This window comes from Condylostylus longicornis, unplaced genomic scaffold (genome assembly GCF_029603195.1).
Source record: "Condylostylus longicornis isolate FDR11 unplaced genomic scaffold, ASM2960319v2 ptg000057l, whole genome shotgun sequence".
In the NCBI taxonomy this organism is placed as follows: domain Eukaryota; kingdom Metazoa; phylum Arthropoda; class Insecta; order Diptera; family Dolichopodidae; genus Condylostylus; species Condylostylus longicornis.
In genome coordinates, this window is record NW_026578026.1 from 789,149 (window position 1) to 795,939 (window position 6,791).

Below are 6,791 nucleotides of genomic sequence, written 5' to 3' on the forward strand. Positions count from 1 at the left end.
AAAAAGTAAATTTCTGATCTACTTTCTACAACTCCTGTTTGCCTGGTATTTTGTTAGAAATTTATTTAAAGTTTTGCTCCTTTTTACAATTTTAATTTTAATGAAAGTAATAGGCGATCATAAATGATAGCAGACGAAAAAGTAAATTTCTGTTCTACTTTCTACAATTCCTGTTTGCCGGGTATTTTGTTAGAAATTTTTTTAAAATTTTGCTCCTTTTTATAATTTTAATTTTAATGAAAGTAATAGGCGATCATAAATGATAGCAGACGAAAAAGTAAATTTCTGATCTACTTTCTACAATTCCTGTTTGCCTGGTATTTTGTTAGAAATTTTTTTTTAAATTTTGCTCCTTTTTACAATTTTAATTTTAATGAAAGTAATAGGCGATCATAAATGATAGCAGACGAAAAAGTAAATTTCTGATCTACTTTCTACAACTCCTGTTTGCCTGGTATTTTGTTAGAAATTTATTTAAAGTTTTGCTCCTTTTTACAATTTTAATTTTAATGAAAGTAATAGGCGATCATAAATGATAGCAGGCGAAAAAGTAAATTTCTGATCTACTTTCTACAATTTCTGTTTGCCTGGTATTTTGTTAGAAATTTTTTTTTAAATTTTGCTTCTTTTTACAATTTTAATTTTAATGAAAGTAATAGGCGATCATAAATGATAGCAAGCGAAAAAGTAAATTTCTGATCTACTTTCTACAATTCCTGTTTGCCTGGTATTTTGTTAGAAATTTTTTTTTAAATTTTGCTTCTTTTTACAATTTTAATTTTAATGAAAGTAATAGGCGATCATAAATGATAGCAAGCGAAAAAGTAAATTTCTGTTCTACTTTCTACAATTTCTGTTTGCCTGGTATTTTGTTAGAAATTTTTTTTAAAATTTTGATCCTTTTTACAATTTTAATTTTAATGAAAGTAATAGGCGATCATAAATGATAGCAAGCGAAAAAGTAAATTTCTGTTCTACTTTCTACAATTCCTGTTTGCCTGGTATTTTGTTAGAAATTTTTTTTAAAATTTTGCTCCTTTTTATAATTTTAATTTTAATGAAAGTAATAGGCGATCATAAATGATAGCAGACGAAAAAGTAAATTTCTAATCTACTTTCTACAATTCCTGTTTGCCTGGTATTTTGTTAGAAATTTTTTTTTAAATTTTGCTCCTTTTTACAATTTTAATTTTAATGAAAGTAATAGGTGAACATAAATGATAGCAGGCGAAAAAGTAAATTTCTGATCTACTTTCTACAATTCCTGTTTGCCTGGTATTTTGTTAGAAATTTTTTTTAAAATTTTCCTCCTTTTTATAATTTTAATTTTAATGAAAGTAATAGGCGATCATAAATGATAGCAGACGAAAAAGTAAATTTCTGATCTACTTTCTACAATTCCTGTTTGCCTGGTATTTTGTTAGAAATTTATTTAAAATTTTGCTCCCTTTTTACAATTTTAATTTTAATAAAAGTAATAGGCGATCATAAATGATAGCAGGCGAAAAAGTAAATTTCTGTTCTACTTTCTACAATTCCTGTTTGCCTGGTATTTTGTTAGAAATTTTTTTTTAAATTTTGCTTCTTTTTACAATTTTAATTTTAATGAAAGTAATAGGCGATCATAAATGATAGCAGGCGAAAAAGTAAATTTCTGATCTACTTTCTACAATTCCTGTTTGCCTGGTATTTTGTTAGAAATTTATTTAAAATTTTGCTCCCTTTTTACAATTTTAATTTTAATAAAAGTAATAGGCGATCATAAATGATAGCAGACGAAAAAGTAAATTTCTGTTCTACTTTCTACAATTCCTGTTTGCCTGGTATTTTGTTAGAAATTTTTTTTTAAATTTTGCTTCTTTTTACAATTTTAATTTTAATGAAAGTAATAGGCGATCATAAATGATAGCAGGCCAAAAGGTAAATTTCTGATCTACTTTCTACAATTCCTGTTTGCCTGGTATTTTGTTAGAAATTTATTTAAAATTTTGCTTCTTTTTATAATTTTAATTTTAATGAAAGTAATAGGCGATCATAAATGATAGCAGGCGAAAAAGTAAATTTCTGATCTACTTTCTACAATTCCTGTTTGCCTGGTATTTTGTTAGAAATTTATTTAAAATTTTGCTCCCTTTTTACAATTTTAATTTTAATAAAAGTAATAGGCGATCATAAATGATAGCAGGCGAAAAAGTAAATTTCTGATCTACTTTCTACAATTCCTGTTTGCCTGGTATTTTGTTAGAAATTTTTTTTTAAATTTTGCTTCTTTTTACAATTTTAATTTTAATGAAAGTAATAGGCGATCATAAATGATAGCAGGCGAAAAAGTAAATTTCTGATCTACTTTCTACAATTCCTGTTTGCCTGGTATTTTGTTAGAAATTTATTTAAAATTTTGCTCCCTTTTTACAATTTTAATTTTAATAAAAGTAATAGGCGATCATAAATGATAGCAGACGAAAAAGTAAATTTCTGATCTACTTTCTACAATTCCTGTTTGCCTGGTATTTTGTTAGAAATTTATTTAAAATTTTGCTCCCTTTTTACAATTTTAATTTTAATAAAAGTAATAGGCGATCATAAATGATAGCAGGCGAAAAAGTAAATTTCTGATCTACTTTCTACAATTCCTGTTTGCCTGGTATTTTGTTAGAAATTTTTTTTAAAATTTTGCTCCTTTTTATAATTTTAATTTTAATGAAAGTAATAGGCGATCATAAATGATAGCAGACGAAAAAGTAAATTTCTGATCTACTTTCTACAATTCCTGTTTGCCTGGTATTTTGTTAGAAATTTATTTAAAATTTTGCTCCCTTTTTACAATTTTAATTTTAATAAAAGTAATAGGCGATCATAAATGATAGCAGACGAAAAAGTAAATTTCTGATCTACTTTCTACAATTCCTGTTTGCCTGGTATTTTGTTAGAAATTTATTTAAAATTTTGCTCCCTTTTTACAATTTTAATTTTAATAAAAGTAATAGGCGATCATAAATGATAGCAGGCGAAAAAGTAAATTTCTGATCTACTTTCTACAATTCCTGTTTGGCTGGTATTTTGTTAGAAATTTATTTAAAATTTTGCTCCCTTTTTACAATTTTAATTTTAATAAAAGTAATAGGCGATCATAAATGATAGCAGACGAAAAAGTAAATTTCTGATCTACTTTCTGCAATTCCTGTTTGCCTGGTATTTTGTTAGAAATTTATTTAAAATTTTGCTCCCTTTTTACAATTTTAATTTTAATAAAAGTAATAGGCGATCATAAATGATAGCAGGCGAAAAAGTAAATTTCTGATCTACTTTCTACAATTCCTGTTTGCCTGGTATTTTGTTAGAAATTTTTTTTAAAATTTTGCTCCTTTTTATAATTTTAATTTTAATGAAAGTAATAGGCGATCATAAATGATAGCAGACGAAAAAGTAAATTTCTGATCTACTTTCTACAATTCCTGTTTGCCTGGTATTTTGTTAGAAATTTTTTTTAAAATTTTGCTCCTTTTTATAATTTTAATTTTAATGAAAGTAATAGGCGATCATAAATGATAGCAGACGAAAAAGTAAATTTCTGCTTTACTTTCTACAATTCCTGTTTGCCTGGTATTTTGTTAGAAATTTTTTTTTAAATTTTGCTTCTTTTTACAATTTTAATTTTAATGAAAGTAATAGGCGATCATAAATGATAGCAGGCGAAAAAGTAAATTTCTGATCTACTTTCTACAATTCCTGTTTGCCTGGTATTTTGTTAGAAATTTATTTAAAATTTTGCTCCTTTTTACAATTTTAATTTTAATGAAAGTAATAGGCGATCATAAATGATAGCAGACGAAAAAGTAAATTTCTGATCTACTTTCTGCAATTCCTGTTTGCCTGGTATTTTGTTAGAAATTTATTTAAAATTTTGCTCCCTTTTTACAATTTTAATTTTAATAAAAGTAATAGGCGATCATAAATGATAGCAGGCGAAAAAGTAAATTTCTGATCTACTTTCTACAATTCCTGTTTGCCTGGTATTTTGTTAGAAATTTTTTTTAAAATTTTGCTCCCTTTTTACAATTTTAATTTTAATAAAAGTAATAGGCGATCATAAATGATAGCAGGCGAAAAAGTAAATTTCTGATCTACTTTCTACAATTCCTGTTTGCCTGGTATTTTGTTAGAAATTTTTTTTAAAATTTTGCTCCTTTTTATAATTTTAATTTTAATGAAAGTAATAGGCGATCATAAATGATAGCAGACGAAAAAGTAAATTTCTGATCTACTTTCTGCAATTCCTGTTTGCCTGGTATTTTGTTAGAAATTTATTTAAAATTTTGCTCCCTTTTTACAATTTTAATTTTAATAAAAGTAATAGGCGATCATAAATGATAGCAGACGAAAAAGTAAATTTCTGATCTACTTTCTACAATTCCTGTTTGCCTGGTATTTTGTTAGAAATTTTTTTTAAAATTTTGCTCCCTTTTTACAATTTTAATTTTAATAAAAGTAATAGGCGATCATAAATGATAGCAGGCGAAAAAGTAAATTTCTGATCTACTTTCTGCAATTCCTATTTGCCTGGTATTTTGTTAGAAATTTATTTAAAATTTTGCTCCCTTTTTACAATTTTAATTTTAATAAAAGTAATAGGCGATCATAAATGATAGCAGACGAAAAAGTAAATTTCTGATCTACTTTCTACAACTCCTGTTTGCCTGGTATTTTGTTAGAAATTTTTTTTAAAATTTTGCTCCCTTTTTACAATTTTAATTTTAATAAAAGTAATAGGCGATCATAAATGATAGCAGGCGAAAAAGTAAATTTCTGATCTACTTTCTGCAATTCCTGTTTGCCTGGTATTTTGTTAGAAATTTATTTAAAATTTTGCTCCCTTTTTACAATTTTAATTTTAATAAAAGTAATAGGCGATCATAAATGATAGCAGACGAAAAAGTAAATTTCTGATCTACTTTCTACAATTCCTGTTTGCCTGGTATTTTGTTAGAAATTTTTTTTAAAATTTTGCTCCCTTTTTACAATTTTAATTTTAATAAAAGTAATAGGCGATCATAAATGATAGCAGGCGAAAAAGTAAATTTCTGATCTACTTTCTGCAATTCCTGTTTGCCTGGTATTTTGTTAGAAATTTTTTTTAAAATTTTGCTCCCTTTTTACAATTTTAATTTTAATAAAAGTAATAGGCGATCATAAATGATAGCAGGCGAAAAAGTAAATTTCTGATCTACTTTCTACAATTCCTGTTTGCCTGGTATTTTGTTAGAAATTTTTTTTAAAATTTTGCTCCTTTTTATAATTTTAATTTTAATGAAAGTAATAGGCGATCATAAATGATAGCAGACGAAAAAGTAAATTTCTGATCTACTTTCTGCAATTCCTGTTTGCCTGGTATTTTGTTAGAAATTTATTTAAAATTTTGCTCCCTTTTTACAATTTTAATTTTAATAAAAGTAATAGGCGATCATAAATGATAGCAGACGAAAAAGTAAATTTCTGATCTACTTTCTACAATTCCTGTTTGCCTGGTATTTTGTTAGAAATTTTTTTTAAAATTTTGCTCCCTTTTTACAATTTTAATTTTAATAAAAGTAATAGGCGATCATAAATGATAGCAGGCGAAAAAGTAAATTTCTGATCTACTTTCTACAATTCCTGTTTGCCTGGTATTTTGTTAGAAATTTTTTTTAAAATTTTGCTCCTTTTTATAATTTTAATTTTAATGAAAGTAATAGGCGATCATAAATGATAGCAGACGAAAAAGTAAATTTCTGATCTACTTTCTACAATTCCTGTTTGCCTGGTATTTTGTTAGAAATTTTTTTTAAAATTTTGCTCCTTTTTATAATTTTAATTTTAATGAAAGTAATAGGCGATCATAAATGATAGCAGACGAAAAAGTAAATTTCTGATCTACTTTCTGCAATTCCTGTTTGCCTGGTATTTTGTTAGAAATTTATTTAAAATTTTGCTCCCTTTTTACAATTTTAATTTTAATAAAAGTAATAGGCGATCATAAATGATAGCAGGCGAAAAAGTAAATTTCTGATCTACTTTCTACAATTCCTGTTTGCCTGGTATTTTGTTAGAAATTTTTTTTAAAATTTTGCTCCCTTTTTACAATTTTAATTTTAATAAAAGTAATAGGCGATCATAAATGATAGCAGGCGAAAAAGTAAATTTCTGATCTACTTTCTACAATTCCTGTTTGCCTGGTATTTTGTTAGAAATTTTTTTTAAAATTTTGCTCCTTTTTATAATTTTAATTTTAATGAAAGTAATAGGCGATCATAAATGATAGCAGACGAAAAAGTAAATTTCTGATCTACTTTCTGCAATTCCTGTTTGCCTGGTATTTTGTTAGAAATTTATTTAAAATTTTGCTCCTTTTTACAATTTTAATTTTAATGAAAGTAATAGGCGATCATAAATGATAGCAGACGAAAAAGTAAATTTCTGATCTACTTTCTGCAATTCCTGTTTGCCTGGTATTTTGTTAGAAATTTATTTAAAATTTTGCTCCCTTTTTACAATTTTAATTTTAATAAAAGTAATAGGCGATCATAAATGATAGCAGACGAAAAAGTAAATTTCTGATCTACTTTCTGCAATTCCTGTTTGCCTGGTATTTTGTTAGAAATTTATTTAAAATTTTGCTCCCTTTTTACAATTTTAATTTTAATAAAAGTAATAGGCGATCATAAATGATAGCAGGCGAAAAAGTAAATTTCTGATCTACTTTCTACAATTCCTGTTTGCCTGGTATTTTGTTAGAAATTTTTTTTAAAATTTTG